Source organism: Hypomesus nipponensis, chromosome 19 (assembly GCF_054491055.1).
Source record: "Hypomesus nipponensis isolate SF chromosome 19, ASM5449105v1, whole genome shotgun sequence".
Lineage (NCBI taxonomy): Eukaryota > Metazoa > Chordata > Actinopteri > Osmeriformes > Osmeridae > Hypomesus > Hypomesus nipponensis.
Window position 1 is genome coordinate 14072354 of NC_140379.1, and position 24922 is coordinate 14097275.

A 24922-nucleotide genomic window follows, 5' to 3' on the forward strand; every position below is an offset into this window, starting at 1 on the left:
AAACAATGATTGGCGTCGCCGCGGCGTGCACCCTGAGTACCGGTGTTGGCACAGGTGGCATGTATCCCTATAAATTATACCACTCATCTTACAATGACAACTAACTTTTGGCAAATAACTTGTTGGGCATGAACCTTTTTCAGACTTTTTCAGACCATGCCTGTGTTTCTTCACCCCAGAAATAATAGCATACTTCACTCCTCTACACGAGGACATAAACTTTTAATAAGAATAATCTAAAGTAGGCTATTTTGATTGATTTCTGCGATTTTTGCAGTGTATTACGTGGCAGTGTATCTATCGATCAATAAATCAAAACCCAATTTTGCGGTATAGCTGAGTCTACCCCACAAAGATATGTGCGTTGCAGAGTAGGCTACGTTTGGCATGAAAAGTCAACTTGACCAGCAATTCAATATTTAAATATAAATAGATAGTATACATGTAAAAGGAATGGAGTATACTCCAATACAGTATACTGTAATCGCTGTTCAAATTGACAGCTCACAGCAGGCCAAATCGACCCTCAGGCCACCACGAAATGTCCCTGTTCTCCCAACGGCCAGGCCTGCCTGTATCCTAAATGAATGGATATGTGTTGATATTCAGAGCAGGATGAGTAGGAAACTCTAAAGTGTGGATAAAGATGACAACAACACTTGAGCTGTGACAGGGAGAAAAAGTGTGATTTTCTCGTCCTTTGATTCACTGAGTACTGCATGTATTCTCACACTAAGCAGAGACTCACACTGTAACTTACCCTCCTAACTTTCTGAAACTGCGACACCATTTTGGATGCAATAATTACTCGGTAAACACGGCAAGCAGCGCATAATTAAGCTACTTGTGCCCATCCTATCAGAATTCCTCCAATTACACGCCTTAATGAAACGAACCAACGCCATTGTCATGACGCTGCCGCAATACTACAATTATGATATTAACAATAGTACTTAAAACCAAGGGGTTACTTCAGTAAACACAACACTCTTATCTCTCTACTGCGACACTTGTCTTGGCGTAATTTCCCATTAAAGAGAGCCACATTACATTTGATGTGAATCACTTTGCTCTCGCCTACCCCTGTTCGCTATTCCCTACTCCGCCGCGGAGCGTCCGAGAAGGACAAAACAACAGTTGGTGTCGTTGAAAGGGTTCCCAACGAATCAGAGGCCCTCTCAGCCATTAAGCATGGCTACTACAGCCCAGTGCACCACCAGGCAGGAAGGAATACACAAACAAAGCCGGTTTTGGATGTTTGTGATGCTCTGCTTTATCTGGACAGGAGAAGAACGGGTAACTATCCTCTTCCATTCACAACTGGGGAGGTCAAGCCTCTAAAACAATAAAGACAGATCTGCTTTGGTCAACAAAATATTGTATAATATCTCATTAAGCCGATTAGTATGCTGCCTAGTAACAGCGACACAGTGTGCAATAGCACATGATCAAAATCATCAAAAATCCTTTTAAGTTTAGGCAACCAAGAGATGGATTTAGGTGAGTTTACTTTTAGGGTAGTGGGACACTCTTACACACACACACACACACACACACACACACATTTTACAGGGTTCAATGACAATTGAACTCCTCATCTCTCTTTATCTCTTCAGGATATAACTAATCAAAGTGGCTGCCTGTTTACTAGTCTTTCTTCTTTCTCCCAAAACATTGTTAATGGTGGGATCACTTGTGCATCTGTGACACTGTAGCCGTTTCCAGCTGGGCCAGAAGGAATGGCTGATCTGTGGGCTGCCTCTGCATATTTTCTTACAATCCTCAATAACTCGACTGTCTTCATTGTCAAGTGTTAAAGAGAAATGTCCTGAAACGGAGCCTTAAAGAGTGCTAGTGATGTATTATGTACAGTGGAGCCTGTGTGTCTCTCATGTGCTTAGCCTACTTAGATTCATGGAGTCATGTGTGAATGTATGGACTTATTCTACAGCGACTGAGTCGTGCTGTACACCACATCTATGCATGACATCCATTCAAAACATATTGGAAAAACACTGTGGCATTTTGACATGTAAACATTAGTCATTAAAAGCACTCCTTAACATGGGATGAGAGAAAGAGAGAGGATAACTAGTATATGTTTAACACTTTCAAAAACTGAAACGACTCTTAAATTATGTTTGTGTGACACCAAGCTGCCTTTCCAAACCCAAACTGATAACAGAGGAGACCCCATTTGAAAGAGCAATGCGTGGAGACTGGTTTTCTTTGGCAATAGAAATCTTTGATTTAAACTAGGCTGATGAGCTGTTGCTCATTTAGCGAGATAGCAGCTTGCCCTTTTCTTCAATTTGATTTCTGGCTTTATCTTTAACATATAACAAAGGCAGATAGACAATGGAATAATGTGAAATGAACTGACAAATTCAGCTTTTTTTTTTTTTTTTTTACATATCCTTGCTGACGAGAGTATGCAAATGCTTTGCATTAATATGCTTCCCCTGCACCCGAGTCATTTTATATTTTTCTCCCTGATTAAAAAGGACATTTCTTATGTGACATCCCCCCACTCATATCAACACACATGCAAGTGAATGTGCACGCACACATACGCACACACGCACACACACGCACACGCTCGCACACACAGAGAAGCAGAGGAGCCCTCGCACAGACAAACACACACAACAATTCAATATCTGAATGCCCTCTATGAGATGAGGATGAAGGTGGCAATGCACTACAGACAAGCCAACACAAAGACTGTCATAGCAATCCCATCAATCTTAGTTTGCTCATTTGCTGTTCTATGTGTTAATTTAATCCATCTCTGACACACATACTGACAAGTGAAGGCTACATAAACACAGTGAGGACAAAAAAACGTTAAGGAAGAGAAGAAATGTATTATCATTTTAGTGGGTAGTGTAAGACGTGGAAGTGAGCATTCCAGTAATCAACATACTATCTGTTTTCTTCTGTCATTTCAGAGTATAGTCTGACTAAGTCATGCCGTTGTCTTCAGTTTCTGCTCGTCATAATTCTGGGGAGAGACCCGTAGCCTTTGTTCTAACGATCACACATCTAGTTGGAACTGCTTACCGTCTCAGGGAACATGACAGGAAATAGCTCTAGATCCCGTTCTCAGTTTTAGGCCGACGTGCCGGCCTTGTCCAGGCCTGACACACAGACAGCCAGCACTCCCGCTGCACGCCCGCTAGCAACTTGTACTGAGGCACTGCTCTTTGACATGGAGCAGGTTCACCTCATGTTAAGAGGACTGCAGTTACAATAATACTATTGGCTCTGTTGTCACCTCTAAAGCCACGGAGACTTCCTCTAGCTTGTGTTCAGAGGTGCAGCCGTGCTATGTTTTACTGTTTGTGGTTAATACCTTTCAATCGCAGTTGTTTAGTTTCAGCTAATTTTGCACAGACACACGTATTGATTGGGAGTGGTGTTTTATGACATGAAAATGTTTGATATTGTTTGTTTGTGTTAAGTATTTTACAGCACGCCTGCAGTGCTTTAGTAATACATATGTGTTTTTGTAATATGATAACTGTGTTGAGATTAAGTTGGTAGGAATTGGAAAACTGTAGGCCAGTTGCACAGTTGCAGTTAAACACACAATTAAATGTGTATTATTTGGATTTAAATAGACGTGTATTGCACCAAGACCAAATTCCTGATTTCCAAAACTTTTTTTGACATTTAAAGAAAGGAGAAATAATGGATCGAAAAGCTATTAGCCCAACTTTACTTTGTTATTTTGGCATGTATCGACAGCAATCCATTGACTAATTACAATGCAATACCTCATTAAGCCATAATGAAGGAGGTCATTGCTTTTAATAAATCTATCATTATTCACAAAGCTCCAAATTCCATCACTTTTGCACCAAATCGTTAACAAATCCCAGACGGGGGGTGGGGGGGCCCCCACAAAATAGGACAACAGACGCCTAAAAATAATGCTACATACTGTACACAGTTCATTGTATTTTACGCATTATGAGATATGCCTATTTAATATTTACCTCATCTAAAGCAACAAGAGATTCTTGTCTCAAACATCTAGGTGGAGGTAATTGAGAACGGGTTGAGCATGACAGTGTACTGGGGCTGATAAGCCTTTACTCCACATCGCTGTTTAGTCTCTTGCAGGTGGTCTTCGGAACGATTCTAATTAATCCAATAAAAGCAGAGTTGTTTTGCTTCCCCTCCATGCTCTCTGTCTGAACTGAGTTATTACTGCCTGTAATGAGCCAAAGGCAGAGAAGAGGTTCCTCGCACCAGAGAGAGAAACTAACAGAAACAAACCTTTACACACTCAGACCAAGTGTGTTTACACAAACTCCCACCAGCTGTCAGTACATTCAATCTCACATGCATAGCTGGTATATTAAAATCAACTCTGTGTCTATCTCCTCCATACGACATAACTAACAGCCAGGAGTAAATATTGCAGTTTCAAAAGTAGAATGTGTTTCTATGACAGTCATGTGTGGGTGCATGAAAGACCACCGTTCTTCCTCCTCTCTCCCTCCATCTCCCTGCTTTCCTCCCTCCCTCCATCTCCCTCCTCCCTCTCGCAGACAATATGTCATTGAGGGCTGTTTAAGAGGTCTTGTCAACAGGTAGTTCAGCTTTCAGCTCATCCCCGCAGATCACTATGAGCCCCCTGACGGAACACAGAGAAAAGAAGAGAAAAGAGAGAGAGGGAGAGAAAAATGCAGGTCTTTATATCCCTCCGTCCATCTGACAGGCTTGGTGGGGATGCCAGGGGGGAAAGATCAATGGAAGACAAGCACATTCCCACAGTTCATTGTCCTGGTCAGCGACATCATCATCTCGAGATGGCCAAAAGCTCAAAGCTTCCCTTTATGATAACCATTCCCGGTATTATTCCCTGTGATGATGACCTGCAGATGTCTGTGTGTGTATGTGTGTGACTGAGAGACGGTGTGTGTTTGTGTGCATCTCTGTGTTTGTAAGTGAGGGACTGTGTGTGTGTTGGTATTTGTGACTGAAGGACTGTGTGTGTGTGTGTGTGTGTGTGTGTCTTTCTCCCCCTGCGTCTGGTACAATAGTGGTCACAGCGGTGTGGAGGGGCTCCAGCCGCTAGGTTGTATGCTGCAGGATGAGTGGAGGATTAATGGCAGAGAACATTTGTTAAGCAGACACTCTTTGTGAGGTAACAAGAGGGGAGGTTCCAGTGGATCCAGATGGATTGGGGAGTTCTAAGTATGGTGTCAGGACTGACAGAAAAGAACTGATTATGGAGAGGAAAAGATACATATATTGTGTCAAACACGAGTATTGTGTGTACTGTCATCAAGGCCTTTCATTCAGTCGGGTGAAACGTGTGTGTTTGTGTGCATGTGTGTGTGTGTGTGCTAGGGTGTGTGTGTGTGTGTGTTTGTGGCTGTCTCAGAAAACAAGTGTGTGTCATCATGGCAGGCTACAGTGGTCACGGTCAGAGCTCAGATCATGCATGGTTAGTCGTCGGCAGAGAAAGGGCAGCGAACAATGACTGCAGTGTAACTCTCTGTGTAGGGGCCATCACTGCTTACATCAGGCCCCTCCTCCTCCTCACCCCTAACCCTCCACCCTCCGTTTGCCGTCCACTGGAAACCAGAATACAATGACAAACACACACACAAAATGACACATCGTTACTGGGATGTGGGTTGCTACAAGTCTCCAGTAGGATAAGCACTGCTGACACGCTAGATTGTACCAGCTATTGTTCCAACACTACAGTGAGGAAAAGGGGGGGGGGGGAATGGTGGTTTAGTCATCATGGCACTAGCACTGCCATCATAATGGGTTTAATGTTGGCACAATAGAGCCCAAGCAGACAGACCCAGCTGGGGAAGTTAACCGGGCAGGTTATCTCTCCCTCCCTCCAATCCGGTGTGCGAAAGAGACTGCCATTTCAAAACACCTTCTAAATGTCAATATCAGCCTAAATAAGTGAATATCAGAAATAATTGCTGTTTTCTTCCCCTCACGCTGGTTCTGTTCTTGGGGAGTTTTGCATAATGATTCAGAGGAGGGGGAGGGGGAAGGAGGGAGGGGGGGCTGTTGTGACAGGTGTTGAAATCAAACTGGGCGGCGAGGGAGGCAAGGTTCAATTTACTTTGAGAATCCTTTAATTGTTGCATAGCTAATTAAAAGAATGGAAAAAAAGTTATCTTACACTCCTGACTATTTACCAGGGCTTGTATGCATACATCAGGAGGTAAATTGTGCCTTCAAGCAAAGTGATAGGGCCTATGTACTGTAAGGAAAGGTAAAGGGAAGGAAGTGGAACAGCGGAGAGGAGTAGGGATGAGGACGGGGTGTTACTTCAACGTACTTACCTCTCTTCATAACAGGCGTCTGGAGTTTAGGAGTTTTCACCAAACGAATGTATGGCTAATTAGCAATCCTCATTACAGGAAGCAAGTCAAAGTCAGTATTTTATATTATGCAGCTGATAATTGAATGATTCTTCAACGTCTTTTTGAAAAGATCTCCTTTTCTTCTGTCTCAGTGTCTCTTTGGGATGAGAGGAGATAAGAGACAACTATAAACAGGTAGCAGAGCCATATGCTCTTCAATGAAAAAGCACTTCTGTCGAGGCAAATGGGCTTTTTAAATATTGAACCACTGCATGTCTTTTTAATACGACATTGTTTAATCTCCTTTATTCCATCACTTTGATTAACTCTCTCTCCCTTCCTCTCCCTCTCTGTCACTTCCTCCTTCACTCCCCCTCTCTCTCTCTCACACACTCTCTGTCTGTCTCTTCATTTCACTCTCTCTGTCTCCTCTCTCTACCTCATATGTAGATTTCATGCTACACTGGAAACAACATTTGTAGAGGAGCTTTTGTGAGGCATTTGTGCAACTGCACTTTGCATATGTCCAAAGAATACAAGGTTTTGTTAAATGCAGCAGCATACATCCTGTTTAAGAAAGCAAACAACCTTATCAAAAGCATCAGGAAGTGAGACTTAACTGGAAATGCTCTTCACTCTTACCATACCATACAATGCAATGACTTCACATTTCTTTACAACTAGTCTTCTGCTTTGCTTGTGACTTGGAGTACGAAACATTGTTTGCCTACTCTCTCCCTCTCTTCCTCATGGGTGAATCATGGTCAGATACAACTCACTGTCATGTGCTGCTTCAGATGAGGGAGGAAGAAAGAAAGAGAGGGAGTCAGAGGGGGGACATTATCTACATTAAGGGTAGAGTGTATTTATTATGGACTAATTGTGCTGGAGGAAGTGTTTTAGCAGGGTGGGATCCCTGGAGAGAGGGTGGGGGGCTCCGGAGCACCAGGGAACACTGCTATTTATCCCTTTATCAGAAACAACTGCTCTTAGGATCAGATAAATGGAGAGAGAGAGGGAAGGATAAAAGGAGTTCTGAGGACAGAGACAGACAGAGAGAGAGAGAGAGAGAGAGAGAGAGAGAGAGAGAGAGAGAGAGAGAGAAAGGGGGACAGTGTGAGAAAGAACGAGAGAAAGAGAAACAGATATTCAGCAAGCCAGAGAGTAGTGTTTGCTGCGGTGCCAACGTTTTACTGAGACAAGCCTCTGATTAAAGGAGTAAGGAGAAGTTGGTGAACCCTCAGAGGAGCTCTCTAAACGGGCCTGTGTGTGAACACCACTACAAACACCCCTCTCACCCATGCTGCCTTCCTGTTCTGGACACGCACACACACACACTCCTCGACACACAAACGCTTGGTTGTTTGATCAGAGGGTCTCATCTCATTTCACTGTTAATTCGAAGGACAGACCTTTTAGGTACGAAAGTCACGAGTGAGGGGTATTAGGCCAAAGCAAAACGTGTGTTTTCTTCCAGAGGGCAATTTCGAGAGAGGGAAAAATGACAGAAAGAGGGAACGAGTGTGTGGTAATGTGTGTGTGTGACAGAGAAGAGAGCGAGTGAAAGAGATAGAAAGACAGCATGAGAGAGAAAGAGAGAGAGAGAGAGAGAGAGAGAGAGAGAGAGAAGAGAGTCTTTGAAGGTGTAGTTTGGCCCAGGCTGTGGATTCCTCATGTCTGTCCTCACTCGGCCCCCTGCTCTCTCTGACCCAGCGTCTCTGGTTCTATCTGCTGCTCGCCTGCCCTCTCTGACCTTCCACACCAACACTGATCCAGTACACACTACAGAAGAGAGTAGCATCTCTCTGTGTGTGTCTGTGTGTGTGTTTGTGTGTGTGTGTGTGGGGGAGAGAGGGATAAGTTCATAAAGAGAAGGGTGTTTAATGAAAAATGACCTCTCTGTAGAGCATTCAGTGAAGCCCTCCCCAGAGATGGGAAGCACTGAGAGAGACACACTGGCTTCTCCTTTAATTGTCCCTTTATGCATCTCTGTGCCTTGAGATAAGTGATATTCCTCACATATTCCGTTGTCTAAATGTGACACACACAAACACAAACACAAACACACACACACACACACACACAAACAGACACATTTACCACCATCACATTAACATCATATAGTATTTATATTATGTTACCATGGCTGCCGGTTGTAAATATTTTCTCCAAGAGCTGTCAGTGCATAAGCAATTTATCATAGGTCACAACCTCTTTATATTACCCTAAAGTGTAGTAGTGTCTAGGAGATGTATGAATCATGGGCTACATTTGTTTATGATATTTCTTATTCAAATGACATCTAAAGACTAAACAATAACAATGAATGAAGGAATATTAGAAAGGCTATCTGTATTTTGCATGTTAAATGTAAATGAAGGAAAAATAATTACGAAGGCATCAAGTAATGGATACAATTCAAATGTACAACAATAATGCAAAGTCTAATATATATATATATATATATATATATATATATATATAATTATTATTTTAAATGTATAACCATAAATCATTATTGGTTGTTTTTTCTTTGTATTTCAGAAATATGTCACTGTCATGTTATGTTTTGTCCAGTGCACACATAGCAGTTCATGACATCTGTCCCTCAGGCTTTTGATAATAGATTCTTTATATCTCTAATTCATACCGTAAAGCCAGCATGCTAAACATGGTATTTTCTGAGAAAAGCCCAGCCTGCTAACCCTAGCTATCAGCCCTTACATTATTGGTGATGCTAACACTTCTAGTTCAGCACCAATGACACAGCTCGTACCCCCGACACGCTAATATGGCTAGCCCTGTTAACACAGCCTTCGTCTGCCACAGCCTCTGATAAAGCTCTGAAGAGCCTGCATCGTTTTCATGTACTCCACAACCCCTCCCTTCACTACAAACTCTCTCTCTCTCTCTCTCTCTCTCTCTCTCTCTCTCTCTCTCTCTCTCTCTCTCTCTCGCACACACGCACGCTCCCACGCACGCACACACACACATGCACGCACACACTCCCGTCTGGCCTCTATGGGGTCCAGTAGATCCAGTCTGCCAACATAGGCCTCATGGGTGGGGTATAATCTCTGTGCCCTCCGTCATCTCTGAAGACACAGACTCCGGCTCACATGCCCCACCTCCCTCTCCATCCTTCCTTCCTACTCCCTCCCCCTCCTTTTTCCTCCACCCGTCCCTCCCTCTTTTTTCCCCCTCTCCCTCTCCATATTTTCTCTCCTGCATCTGATTAAGTTAACAATGTGCCGTTATTTGCATGCTGATTTTGCAGGTCCCTCTCCTCCACTCTCTGACAAACACGGAGGCAGGATCACAGTAATGTGATAGCACAGCAGCCAGCCAACGCAATCTGACTAAAAAACCAGGTGTGCACAATCCACCTCCCTCTTCATTCCTAACCCCATCATTTTTTTTTTTTTGCTGCTACGCTTTTCTTTTTTTTCTTCTTTTTTTCACTCCTTTTTTCTCCATCCGTCTGGTGTTCATAAGGTTGTATTATAATCAAATCTGGAGCAAGAATGGCTGTCTTTTTTTATTAATTATAGACCTCAGCTGATGTGAATTTATTCCGAAAGCATCTTCAAAATAGGTCGTTCCTACAGTTTACTATTCTTATCACATTTAAATGTCAACACAGAGCAAAGCCCTACAAATTAGTTCAGGCAGGCTTCAACCCCCATTTAACATTTAAGCACCATTCTGTAAGCTCAACGTGTGATTTAAATCAGTTTACACTCACGTCAGAAGATAGGGGTTTGTCTTTCAAACTTCTCATTTCAATACAGATATTACTGCCAACCTATGCCTGAGAGTACACCGGCAAGGGATAAAAGGAGAAAAGAAAAAAGAACAATAAAAAGAAAGAAAGAGGAAAAAGATTTAAAGCAACAGAAACAATGCATTAGTTTTCATGAATAATATATCCGCCATCATTCTGTGCAAAATCCAGGTTTTTAGCATCTCTGTGTAAGTCGAGATGAATAAAACAGGAAAAAGGGACATTTCCTCGTACACCCTCCAAGAGAGGTAGCTAGCTGGTAAATAATAATATTAAATATCATGTTTCCATATGTATGCAGAGTAAATCCTCTGTATTGCAGCGTGAAACAATGGGGTGTATATCTGTTGTTTGGCTTTATTGGGTACTGGGCATACTAATCAGTGTTACCCTAAACAGATCTGAAACACACTAAGGACTCTATTGATGCTGCACACAGCCCTGGCCAGCACTCAGAAATCACACGCATCACCATGGAAGTCCATGAAAGTACCTACAACAAAACAATTGAATTACGGTCGGAAAATTGCAATCTGAGATGACTGATTTATTTGTATTCTTATTCGTATTTTTTTCCTTCAGTGGGAAGCGATGGAATTTCTATGAGGTAAAGAGACGTGATGGGGATCAGGACGCAACAGAGGACACAGAGTGTGTCTTAACAGTGCATTGTTCGACTTAGCTGCACAGCCCAGCCTTGACCCCCATTGACTGCTGTCCTCCAGGGGGAAGGGGGGTGGAGGAGGGGGCGGAGGGGGAAGGGGGGTGGGGAGGGAAGAGGGGGGTGAAAGGCCACTGATCGCTCGCTGCCCTGGGGAAATGTTGGACTTGTCAAGCTGTTTCATGCCACCGAGACGTGCGATCAAGCCTGGGAGACATCCGCAGGCTTTGAGAGAAGCCTGGAGCCTGGGAGGCCTACAGTGCAGTACAGTCATGTAGCGCCCTTACCATACACTAGGCTCCATGTACAGCCTGAGGCTGGGACTGAGGCTGGGGATGGGGCTGAGGCTTGGGCTGAGGGTGAGGCTGAGGCTGAGACTCAGGCTGGGGCTGAGCTGAGAGGCTAGGATGATTTGGCCTACATGCCTCATTACACTGTTCACCCTGATCTAAGGGCATAGAGTCAGTGACTCAATGTCTACAGAGACAGAGAAGTCATGCAAGGGGAACAGACCAAAGACATTCAAATACTGGACCATGATGTGATTTCACTTAATTCAAACACATACTGTACAGCCAAATCAGAAGGCAGTCTGTAATGTCTAATAAGTAAAGACATCTACATATACACAACCATTTCTGTCTCACGACTTACAAACAACAACGAGCCATTCCAAGGTCAGTTCAACTGTAGCACAGCCCCTATTCCCCTTGCCCCTCCACCTCTCAGACTGGCCAGCGCCTTTAAACACTCTAATGGACATGTACTCTGTCTGCCCCTCTCTCTCAGCGCTCACAGCTAAATGCTCTATGGGTGTGTCTAATAGGAGCGCACTGAAATGTCAAAGTGTTATATATCCTTTTATGCACACAGCGGCCCTAAGGGGCCTAATTGACTAGGGTGTAAAGTGAGTTTGAGAGCGAGGAAAGAGCCAGATGAAGATGAATATGTTTCATTAACAGACAAACAGAGCCCAGTGGCTCACATCAAATTGGCAAGGAGAGAAGATACCCCTAAAGTTAAAACACATTTGTCCGCCGAGTAATCACCCGAGTGAACTTTCTGCAGCATCAATTCAAATTCCATAAGGGTTCAGAGTGTGTGTGTGTGTGTCTAAGTGTAAGGGAGAGTACGTGCGTGCGTGCATGCATGTGTGAAAGAGTGTGCATGTGTGTATCTGAGAGACAGCCTGTGCATTGTATGATCGAGATAGAGATGCACAGAGAGAGTATGTGTGAGTGTGTGTGTCTTCTCGAAAGACAGAGCGTGCCTGCCAGCCCAGTGTCTTGGCTGGATCCGTGACTGTGTCAGGGTGATTGTTAGTTCAGGCTTGTTTAGCTCCCAGGTTGTCTTTCACCAGAGCTCAGTCGGTGTCTCTCTATTCCCTCCCACTCCACATTCTCAGGTACGCTAGCCTCCCGCTCCGCTCGCTCTGCTCTCCTCGCTCTCGTCCCGCCTCGCTCAGCCTCTCCCTCGATGCTGTGCTCGCCCGACTCTCTCCGCTGTACTCAGAGGCGCGCTGCCTCGCTCCACGACTGCCTGGCGACTTCAAATATTCATCAAACACAACAGAAGAGGGCCTTCCACTATCCCGGGGTAGTCATTTACCAATTATTCTGAGTACCTGCTGACAGGTAGGTGTCACAGTCTTCTACCCTCCCCCTCCTCCCCCCTCCATCCCCCTCTCCCTCACCCCACTCCCAGCTCGGTACCTGCCTTGCCCCCACCCGGGAGGCAGCTCGGGAGCTCCAGGCTGCTGAGGGAGAGAGCGGGGAGGGGGAGAGGAGGAGCGGGAGAGGAAGAGAGGAAGAGGAAAAGAGGAGGAGGAGGAGCGCTTGAGAACAGCACTCCTGCTTTGATTTGGGAAACGGTTGAGAGCGACGGCGTGTCGAGAATTTTGACGTACGAGCGAGCGAGAAGCCTGCCCGGCACAGCAGTCGCTCACGGGGCGGGCGGTTTGACTCCCGTCTGGAGGAGCGGAAGAAAGACAGGGCCTCTCTCTTTCCCTTTCTTTCTTTATCTCGCTCAGAAACTCACCCGGTAAAAAAAGGAGAAACAAACAGGACTAAATAGAAAACACACAAGAATGGCTCATTAGAGAGTAGGAGACGACGACACAAACAAAGCAGCCTTCACTGGCTGTCACCAGCACTCCGGTGATTACACACACAGAGGTGAGGGGAGAAAAGTTACACTTCTCCACAGCCCAACCGCAGCAAAACTGGCAATGTTTAGGCTGCCTTCATCATGCCGCCGTTTGCTCAGTGACAAACCCAACGAGCCTGACAGAGGCAGACGAACACCCCATTCACAGAGATATCACAATTCTTCTTTCTTTCTTTCTTTCTTTCTTTCTTTCTTTCTTTTTTTATTGTCTGAATTGAATTATGACTGATTAGATGTGCTTGTCTTACTTTATTTCTTCTTTTCTTTCTTTCCTCATCTTTCCTCTTCTTATTCAGTTCTTAGTTCTTCCTCTTCTTTTTGAGGGTGTGAAATTCAGTTAAACTGTGTGTGCGTGTGTGCATGTGTGTGTGTGTGTGTGTGTGATGTGACAGTTATGGGCTGTTAGGAAGCCAGGGGTCTACATGGCTGTTAAGTGATGTAAAGACACTTAGCCTGGCACACAACTGGCCTGACTCACTTCGCACAGTGCCTGAAGAGGAAGGTAAGAGGCAGTCTCTCTCTCTCTCTCTCTCTCCCTCCCTCCCTCCCTCCCTCCCTCCCTCTCTCCCTCTCTCTCTCTCTCTCTCTCTCTCTCTCTCTCTCTCTCTCTCTCTCTCTCTCTCTCTCCCCCACCCCCCTACGCTCCAGTGAGTGAACATATCTCAGGTCTCCAGTGTGTCATGTGGAGGAGCTTCTTCAGGAGTTCCAGGGATGAGGAGAGGTTTCCCTCCACCTTTTACCCACAAATATTGCTCACGACATTAGAGCACAGGAAGACAACTCCGGAAATAGACAAGCTAGCTAACAAACAGCATGCCTTTGAACTCCTCTAATGCTCCCAGAGGGATGTACCAAACAAGCTAAGTGTACATGAACATAAAGGTAGTGTTCGTTTTTTTTTTTTTTTTTTCAGAATAAAAAGAATGCAACAGTTATATTCCCGTCCGTATCCTCTTAGTTCTGTGATTTGTCGTCAATACTTTTTTCCTCCTCTGTGCCAGTTGTTCGGGGCAGGTATTCAAACGCACGTACCTGTTGTGTGTGTCAGTATTTCCCAGGGAGGACTAGGGAACCTAGGCCAGAGGACTCCTGCTCTTCCCCTTCCCCATGGCTGGTCTGCAGCTTCCTCTGTGTGTGACTGGAGCCAGTGTGTGATACTAATCCCATAGCCAGCCACTGACCCAGCCTAGTGCAGCACAATCATATCTGACACCCAATCCAGTTATAATTAAAGAAGCCCTCCACCATGTCTAAACCGCTCTCTCTGCATCTGCAACGCCGCGTGTTGGGTCTGCATGGATACAGCCTGTGTTAAGAGGCTTAGGTGCATGTACTGTGGAGTTTAAGTGTGTGTGTGTGCGTCCTGTGTACATGCATATGTATTTTCACATGCCATCTCTGACACCGTAAATAGAGGGCTTGTGATACACTGTATACGAAGGAAAGGAATTAAGCACCTTTACTCATTTTTAATTATGATCCAGTCCACCTCTGTAGTAGTGCTCTATAAATATCCATATCTCCCTCGTGCCTTGAGAGTTACCCAGTCCGACCACGGAGGCATACTTCAGCAAAAAGCTCAAACCTGAACCATCTCACCGAGAAATGGGACAAAGCATCTGTATGTCCTTCTGAGTATTTTAGGCTCAGAATAATTCATTTGGATTATAGTTTTTTAAAAAAAATTTTTTTTTACTATCTTTAAAAAAGGAAGAAAAAAGTACAGAGAAAAGATGGAGAGATATGAGGAGAGAGTCAGGGAGAAAGAGAGAGAGAAAGAGAGAGAGCGCCTACAGGGAATAGTGTGATGAATCCAGGTCTTAGGGGTGTTCCAGTGCATAAAATAAGGCTGAACCTCAATAGGATCAACATCCAGGGCAAAACTGCAATAAAAGTAGAAATCTAACAGAGAAAATGATCTGTAATTAGGACAAACAGCACTAAAAGCAAGTTCAAAGATAATTGTTTTTGGAGGGGTGTGTGAATGACTGTGAGGATTCCCAGGGTGGCCCCGTCGTTTGTGTGGTAGAGCAATAGAGAAGAGAGAGAGAGTGTGTGTTGGGGGGGGGGGGGGGTAAAGAGAAACGAGAGACTAGAGAATTAGCCAAATGAAAAAGTGAAGGAGTTAGAAAGAAAGACAGCGGGCCTGAAGTGAGATGAGGGTTAAGGGAATGTCACTGAAGGTGAAATCTTCCATTGCTATGTAGAAGAAAGACGAAAAGAAAAAGTGAGAGCGTGAAAGAAAAAAACGGACGAGAGAGGGAGAAAAAGTGAACAAAGCCACCCCGTGGAACGAGAGACGATCCATCATAGGACCGGCCGTAAAAAACAACAAGGGTCCCCTCCACGCTTATCCCCTCACAGATCTCCTCACAAAGAGCCCTATTGTTGTTGTCTTTCACAACACACTGGCTTTGATGGGTTCTGACTGCTGCAGAGAAGACCCTGAGTGAAAGCAAGCCAGGATGGATGGAAAGACAGAGTGAAAGAAAAACATGGTTAAGCAAAGATATGAATTCATTTCAAGGAAGTGGTTGGGATGGTGTGGATTGGTGTGTTTGCATCAGGTTAGAAGCCTGAGTCTAAGAGGCTGGCACTGGGACACACAACCACTTCAAAGCATTTGTTAAAGAGTGGCATGACGGCATCTAGAGTGAAATTAGCATGTTCACTATTTACCTTTGGCTTACTACCCTATATCTAAGTGTGTGTTTGTGTGTAAGAGTAAGTGAAAGAGTGTAAGAGATAGTGAAGGAGAGAGAGAGAGAGAGAGAGAGAGAGAGAGAGAGAGAGAGAGAGAGAGAAGGACAGAGAGAGTGAGAAAGAGAGAAATATGTATACTATCCCCAAATATCTCAAGAAATGTTTTAAAATATAATTTTAAACCACAACAAAATGTATTGCCCATAATCCTGTCCGTGATTCCATAAACAAACAGTATATGCAAAAGTATATGTAAGCCAGAGACCTCAGAACAGTGTATTCATTTTCCATACTTGTTATAGTCTCTGTTAGCATGTCTGCAAACAGAACATTCAGCGGACACTGACGATAACTAAAAATACTTAGACAATAGCTCAGGGATGAGCAGTGACCAAAAAAAACACAAAACCCAGAAATGAAGCATTTGTCCTTCAGTGCAGTGTTGTCTCCCCACTTCCCTACTCGTGCCAATAACTGGGGAATCAACGGATATGTGAATTAAACCCTATTGTTTTAAACATCTGATTCTATATCGGGAAGAGGCTTCTGCCTCATCTGTTTACATTTTTGTTTTGTTTTTCTTTGTCAATTTTGTCTTTCTTATTTGTACTGCAGCTCACGTTGAGCCAGTGGTAAATGTGTTGGTGCATGTGTCGAGGAAAAAAACAACACAACAGTTCACCCATGCGATTTTAGCAATTAGAAAAGACAGAGAAATAATTATTCTGCAGCATACTCGCTCGACATATCCTGAATCGACGATGCACGGATCACGTGTTTATTAAAAAAGGTTAATCAGTTGTTAATCAGAGGATTAATAACTTGTTATTTTCTTTACAAAACCATTAATATTATGCCATAAATATTTAATGTTGATGGGTCATTTTTTTGGCGGAGTTTGGTGTGTGTGTGCGGAGTGGAGTGAGCAATACACTGCTTAATGTGCATTAATCATGCTTTGTTGAAGACAAATAAATTCATTCATGTTTATTAATACAACCTTGGAGAAAACAATACTCTTTACATTATTCACAAAGTTATTAATAAACTATTTATCATGAAAAGAGACAAAGGGACAGGGATTAGACAGCGGAGAGCAGGGTCCAGAGTCACACTGCCAGGGGCAAGAGTTCATTAGTGGTTAAGACCAGGCCAAAGAAACGTTTAGGGGGTGGACTCTGTGGGCGGAAGAGGGCGGTTGGGGTGACGACTACAAGGAGATCTGAATATGTGGTGTGGGGGGTCTGGGAGTCCAGGGGTAATACACTGGGTTTATGTCCCTTCCTTAACAAATTGCACCGCCGCTTTGCCAATCAAAGCCAAACAAATATTGCTTTTCATTCGCTCCATTTGTTGAATGAACATACAACGTTCCCAAAATACTCCTTCCCAACTCAAATGTAATTAAATTGTGCCTTTAGTGAAAACATGCAGTGGTACTCCAATTAGTTCTGTTTTTGTCATTGGGAAAAAAAACTGGAGAAACTCTGAAACGGAATGGGGCGTGCCCAGGGCATGGCGCGCTCCCGGAACGCAAGACGGCCTGGGCGCTAGGAGACACGAGAGTGGGTGTGTTTGTGAGACTCTGTCTGGGTATAGAGGGGTGAAGGAGGGATGGAAAGTGTTTGTGGGTGGTGGGGCATATCAGTGGATGTGTATAGACAAATACAGAAATAAAGTTCCAGAGTTTCTGCGTTTGGTGTATGCTGTAACAGTAGAATTACAGCAAACTATACATAAACAACAGCTAATTTTCTCTCCTCTCTTTCCCTCTCTATGTCTCCTTCTCTCCCCCTTCTTTGTCTTTTAACAACGTCAACATTTTACATTCACTCTTTAAATTGTGTTTTCATTGAGGGTGCTATAGATTGTTCTGTAAAATGTCATAAATCTGCCTGCCAATGAATCTATCCCTTCATTTAACGATCCGTCTCCCTGATATGCATTTTCACATGTGACCGTATACCTTTATTGGTAATCAATGCAAGGCAAAGAAATCCTAAAGTAAAATACTTGCAAGCCTTAGGGCAAAATCATTTGGAGTGTATCAACAGAATCTTAGGGTTGTTAGATATTTGAATGAAGAGAAATAGGACCTGCCTGCTGATCATAAGATATGGGTGTACATTGTATATGTGTGTGTGTGAGGGAGTGTGTTACCGTGTGTTCACATCTATGTCTTTATTTAACCTATTTTCAAGTCCCCTTTCCGTTCCATACAAAGAAAGAGAGGAAAAAGCAAACTGGAGGAAGAGTAAATGAAGACTGAGAAGAGAAAACATCGGCAAGAGAGAATAGAGAGGAAAGGGCGGGGGGTTGAGAGAAAGGGAGGGAAAAAAGAGGGGATAGAGACAGAAGAGAGAGAGAGAGAGAGAGAGAGAGAGAGAGAGAGAGAGAGAGAGAGAGAGAGAGAGAGAGAGAGAGAGAAAATAAAGACAGAGAGAAAAAGAAGGGGGGGGGGAGGAAAGGGATCCATTTGGTTTTCAGTTAAACACTGATTTCATCATCTGGCTAAAACACATAACTTAAAACTGAAAATCAAATATTAAAAATGACAGGCCTTATAAGTGTGGTGAGTGAGCCGGGGTCACGGAGGGAGAGAGAGGCGGGCGGCTTGTCAGCTACTATCTGTCAGAGTGAATTAGAAACAATCAGGGGCGAGTGAAAGGGAAGGTGATTGTTATTAAGCAGCAGGGCTGTGTGCAGGAGGCCCAGATGTGGCCATGCATATAAAAGAACAGGAAGCAGGCAGTTTAATTCAGGAAGCGCTGGCGAACATGACCGCACAGAGGGGGGAGGAGGGGGAGGGCTGGGGGAGGAGAGGGGATAGAGACAGGGGGGGGGGGGGCGAGGGCCCTTTGTCGCTAATAAGCTGGAAGTTACTTTGATAACAGGCAGGGTTAGGCATCAGAATAAAAGCACTTTTCTTTTTTTTTTTTCCCGATTCATTCCCCCCACCCGTATTCTATCCTCCATCTAAACCCCTCCTTTTTACCAGTCAGTCAATATGCAGGGAATATAATGGAGGTGGAGAAATCAGGGGTGAAATGTAGATAAGTCGACCTTAACACGACAGAGGGGAGGGGGGAGGGGGGTTGCAGACGGCTGGGCCCATATATCAATTACTCCCCCGCCCTCTCATCCTCCATCATAGACGTATGATGGGATGAGAGGATGTATGAATAGTCCCTGTCCCAGGGATTCCTCCTCCCACCACACCAACCCTTTCGATCCTCTCACAGTTGTCTGTCAGTTGCTGGGGGGAGGGTGGTGAGGGTGGGGCGGGTGAGGGTGGTGGGGCTACTGTGGAGGGGCGGTGCTGGATGGGCAGGGATCATACGGACGTGCCTGGCTTTGACTCTTCCTCCACTAGACCTGCTATCTGTCAAACACCGCACCCCCTTCCTCCTCTCCCCCTCCCCTTCCCTCCCCCCAGCCCCTCTGAGACAGACATCATGCCCACAGATTGTTGTCACGGACTACGGCGAGGGGGCTGGAGGGTGTGTGTGTGTATGTGTGTGTATGCGGGGGGAGGGGGGGGGGGTGGTAGATGGGGGGGGGGGGGTGTTGTACAATATGTTTTTCAAAGGGAGAAGGGACTTGATTTGAATGATAAGGAGAGACGCTAATCTGCCAGGATACGGCCTCACAGGCACATTGGCAGTGACACTTAAACCCTCGCGCCACAGGGAAAACCTTCCCCCATCGCGCCACCGGGAAATCACTCTCTTCCTACAGCCCCTTCAGGGCTGGCTGCGGAGAAAAACTGTGCGCATGAACCCCTATATCTCTCCTGAGCTACAGATGGGTATCCAGTGTTTGCTAAAACACTGGTATGTTGCAAGACCAACCGCAATTATGTTTATCTAAACCTCCAAATATACGAGGGGAGAATGTCTGGGAGAGAGAAGTGTTGCAATTATTGGTGTACATATAGAGCTTTGTGGTAAAATGACTTTCAGTTGTGTTTGTGTGTGTTCAACAGCAGTCGGTCATGTGAGCCTTTCTCCTCAAGTGCTCTTACGTCAACGTACTGATGTTAAATCAATGAAAATAAAGGCTTGTGGAAAATGTTACTTTTAAAGTATCTTGTTCTCTCTTTTTCTCCCCTCTTCAAGTGTGTGAGAGAGAGAGCTTTGATTTAGATTTTCTTTGTTGTCAAGAGATATCTCAGGAAATTATCCCCTGCCTTCAGATTCACTGATGTTGTAATAGGTTTAACGGATAACTACAAGCTCTCTCTCTGTCTCTCTGTCTCTCTGTCTCTCTCTCTCTCTCTCTCTCTCGTGCTCTCTCTCGCGCTCTCTCTTGTGCTCTCTCTCTGTCTCTCTCTCCCTCTTTATCGTTGTGATCGTGTGCACAAAGATGTTGCACATGCATCTCTAGTTTCAGGCTCCCAGGCCCATGTTTAGAGCTGCTACCAGAGGGCTATAGTCTTTAACACACGCTGCTAAACATTCCCAGAGGTAATAACACTGTGTATATGATGAGCAGAGGGAGAGGGAATAAAAAAGAGAAGGAGAGAGAGAGAGACTAGGAGAGAGAGACTGGGAGAGAGAGAGGGAAAGAGAGAGAGAGCGAGAGAGAGTGAGAGAGAGAGAGAGAGACTAGGAGAGAGAGACTGGGAGAGAGAGAGAGAGAGAGAGAGAGAGAGAGAGAGAGAGAGAGGAGGAAGGAAGGAAGGAAGGATGGACGGAAGGAAGGGAGGATAAAGGAAGAGAATGTGCCTGGACAGGAAATAAGAGGATGATAGGGTGTGAGAAGGAAAGAAGGAGAACAGGAAGTGAGGAGTTCCTCTTCCTGTTAAGAGATCATGACTTCTGAGATGCCACAGAGATTAGTAAAAATGGCCTTGAGATGTTCTAGATCAGAATTAGTCTTTATTGACTAGATGGTTAGGACTGGACTCTCTCTCTCGCTACGTTTCACAACTACAGCTTCACCACACTGCCTTTTAATCAAACACAACACATTAAAGTTATGCATGCAGTATATCAGTATTAGGTTCAATAAGGTTCAAGTTTCATGAGTTATTATTAGATATTTAATGTGCATGTCAACTTACTCAAATAAATATTAACTAGACGGGAATCAAACTTGTTAACTTCTGTAGTAGATTTAAGCGCGATTCTCACAGGAACTCAATGTGCTTGTTTATGTGTATACTCTAACTGTCTCAAAGAATGGGAAAACAGAGTAAATAGAGCGATAAGGAGAGGAGGAGAAAGAGAAGGACAGATATTGAGGGGGGCTTAAGAGGTGAATCTTTTCCTTTGTGCACTGTGCTAATTATTATCCCAGTGATAATGAGCAGAGTGCTCCACCAAAGCCACAGTCTAGCATGTGTGTCTAGTATCCAGACTGATCACCATGACAGGGAACAGAGGAAGAAGGAGAGCAGAGAAAGGGAGGGGGGGAGATGACCATAAAATCAGAATGGCCTTCCCTTACTGCTCTCCCCACTCCCCCTTTTTCTATTTTTTTTATTTTTTTATTTTCTGTACTATGAATAAATTGAGTCTGTCCCGGACATGAAAATGTCAAATACCTAAAATACACCTAGGCTAAATAGCGTATTAATTTTTAATGCTCGCTCATCCTATGCTGCTATTCTCATATCTGCCCTGTCTGGCAGCAGCTGTTGCAGGCTCCCTCTCTGGGAATTTATCAGTCATCTAGCCCCATACAGGAGACACTGTTCATAAGACAAGACAGAGAAGAGAAAGAGACAGAGAGAGAGCATTGGGAGAAGAGTGAGAGAGAGCAAGAGAGAGAGAGAGACAGAGAGAGAGAGACAGCGAGAGAGAGTGAAAGAGAGATAGAGAGCGAGAGAGAGAGAGACAGAGAGAGACAGGAAGAGGGAGAGAGAGAGCAGGAGAGAGAGAGACAGAGAGAGAGGAAGAGGGAGAGAGAGCAGGAGAGAGAGACAGAGAGAAAGAGAGATTGGTACAGAGAGAGGTAAAAGGTAAAAACAGACAGAGGTAGAGAGACACAGAGAGGTGCAGAGAGAGACAGAGAAGTAGGGAGACACAGCGAGGTTAGAGATAAAGAGACAGAGAGGTGGAGAGAGCGATTCATACTTTCATGGATCCATACCTCTCATTTATTTCCATCTCGGTAACTTTTTTTTCCGTCTCTGTGATATATGAGAAGGATTCAATTACACTAATGCCAAACATAAATTGTTCAAGATTCGCCCCATATTTTTGCCAGTGTGTTATATTGCTGCGTCTGATACATAAAAGAGAAATAAGGTGTCGGCTGGTGACATTGACTATGAGGTGGTGACATTGGAGAAGCACCGTGGGGAGAGGCGACGCCGCGCTGGAATGTTCCAGGCTGGACTGGATGCCACCCGTGTGTGTTTTTAGGTGGCATGTGGCAGATGATTATCATAGATTATCACAATCCAGATTGTAACAAATTGCAAGCGTTAGCTGTGCTGTAGCCATCTGAGAGTGATGACTTTGTGTGCATGTGTGCGTGTGTGTAACGGTGTGTGTGCATGCGCGTGTGTGTGTCTTACCTTAACTCACTACCAGCATACTGGTCTGCAGCCTGCCTGTCAGGAGAGAGGGGAGTCAGACTGTTCTCTTCCTACAGCTCACTGTGGTCCCCACCTGGAGCGAGAGACCTCCTCCCTGCCTGGGGGAGAGATGAGAGAGGGGGGGGGGAGGGAGGAAGGAAGGAGAGAGAGAGGAGGATATGATGTCAAGTGAAATGTAACAAATTCAGTGAACAGCGCCAGCAGAGCATCAGCAGAGGTCAAGGAAAACGCAGCCGAAAAAGGTTAAAGATGAAATCAAAGCCGGGGCTCGCGGGCAGCTGAAAACCTATCTCTCCCTCTACCCCCCCCCCCCCCCCCTCACCCCGCCTCCCCCCCACCTCCCTTCAACGGCAAGGCCACCGCTGACGCGAGCCAGACAAGAAGCTAAATACTGCACGGCACTCTGGGATCTTTCATTTTCATCCGATCAATAAGGGCTTATATTTATCAGGATTCCAAGCAGCTGCCACATCTGACAACCTCCACTTCATTTTCTCACTCCTCCTCTCCTCCTCCTCCTGCTCACACTAAATCCAGACCCATCGACCATAGACAGGGAGAGAGACACAGAGACAGAGGCCATGCGTTTGCCACTTACACCCCCCCCAGTCACAATCACTTTAAAGTCCCCCCCCCCTCCCCCCACCTCACACACACACACTCCTCTCTCCATTTGGTTAAAGAAATGTGTGTTGTCATTAAGGTCTTGGCAGAGGCACCAGCACTCTCCCTCTCTTTGTTCCAAACCTTAGCGACAACAGCACGCACGTTTACCCACAGCACGCGTCATGTATGAACACGTCAGACTTCTTTGAAGCAATCTCCACATTTATTGATATCTAACAATAAACATGGCAATAAAAAGCAATGGAGGATGTGTTAAGACAGTGGGTTAAAATAGCTCAATCTCCAATCATCTGTACAACAATATTTGCTGTGAGGCATTCTAAATAGATTATCGCTCGTCCATCTGTGTCATCATTGATTTATAAGGCATTAAGCTGCTTTGGAAAGACACTCCTACCCCTCTCTACAATTAAAGGGTTCTTGTTGAAATCAGGGTCATGGCATCAGAACAATCGCAGCACTTGTCCACACGAGGAACTCCTCTCCTTTAAGAGACGAGAGGAAATCGAAATAGGAGGGGTGCCTCCACTTTTAGGAAGTACTGTATGAATCTAAAATGTGTTTCTCCCTTTCTTCAGATGAAGTTAACACACCCACACATACACACACGTACGTATACATGCACACACACACACACACACACACACAGTTGCACACAAACACAAAACAAGGGACATCATTAACATATGAATACTATATGCAAATGGTTAGGAGGGAGCAGATGTTGGTGCATGTAATTGACCTATATGTGAATTCCATCCAAACCTTTTACTCTGTTACTATGCCCAGTGTGACTACAGCATCACCAGTCTCCCCAACCGGCACACAACACCACTGTCACAGAGTACAGAGCGAGATTTAGAGAGTGAGTTAAAAAAAAGAAGAAAAAACATGTATTTATTTTATGACGGCGCCCTGATTGGTTAGTGGCGGGTGGGGAATTTTGCCACTCAAACTTAGTCACTGTCGCTCTTGCGCGGCAACCATGTGTCATTGTCACTTATTGATGACATCATTCTGTTTGAGGAAAACTTTATTGGTACTTTGTTTCCATTCCTCTATCTCTCTCTCCCTCTCACCCCCTTGTCTTAGCCTCCTACTTCTCCCCCCTGCTCCACCTTTTCTGCACGGGAGAAAAGAACAGACGCAGAAAGAGAGAAAGTCACGCATCTTAAAATGAAATGTTTGCATGGGTGAGCCATGAAAAACACAGATGCTATTTTAATCTGGGCCTCTGCCTCTCGCCCAATCCCTCCCTCCCTCTGTCTCACCCTCCCTCTCGCCTTCCCTCTCTCCCTTGCTCGGGAATGTCATTAAATTGTATTAAATAGCCTTTTGTCCAGGGGGCAAGGACCACCCGATATATGATAACACATTAATGCCCCTGTGCTGCAGCCGCTGAGCTGAGACCATTTTAAGGCCTAGAGCGGGTTAGAATGAGCATGAAGCACCATTGAGCATGTGTGTGTGTGCATGCGTGCGGTTCGTGTGTGTGAATGGTGCGCAGGTGCTTTTTATATTTGTGTTAAGGCTTTAATGAATGTGTGTGTCTGTGTAAGAGAAAGAGAGAGACAGAGAGAGACAGAGACAGAGACAAGAAGACATACTGTAAGGAGACAAAAAATCTGTCTGTCTGTGTGTATGTGTGTGTGTGTGTGTGTGCTTGAGTGCCTATCTGTGTGTGCATGTGGCTCTCTAACAACTGTGACACATACTAATAGATACATACCTAATAAATTACAAGCTTTCAGGGTCTGGCAAGCTGACATTTTCTCTGTGAGCGGGACAATTTCATATCTGCTGCGCCGGGAAACCAAATTGCATCACACGGAGATGCCAGCGGATTAGCATAAAAATTAACACTTAAATTTCAGCTTATTGTCAACCCCTCTCCTGCTCTCCCTGCCTCACAACAATCAATTCCTCTTATAAATCTGATTAGATTCCATGACGCTTATTATCCTAGTCATGTCCTTCCCTCCTCTCCTCTCGTCCGCCTTTCTCTCTGGACGATCTGTTTAAACAGAATTAAGGAGAGAGATAAATCTATAGGTGTGGCTCTCATGACACACATTACATCGCTC

General features: G+C 44.8%; 1 protein-coding gene across 1 annotated transcript in view; it reads right to left on the reverse strand.

Annotated features, from left to right (window-relative positions):
* The window catches only part of znf536 (zinc finger protein 536), a 150204-nt gene that overhangs the window by 71248 nt on the left and 54034 nt on the right, over window positions 1–24922 (reverse strand). The window contains exon 3 of the mRNA XM_084682861.1: window positions 22191–22309. The gene's annotated coding sequence lies outside the window, so the exon portion shown is untranslated. The remainder of the gene's footprint in view (window positions 1–22190; window positions 22310–24922) is intronic.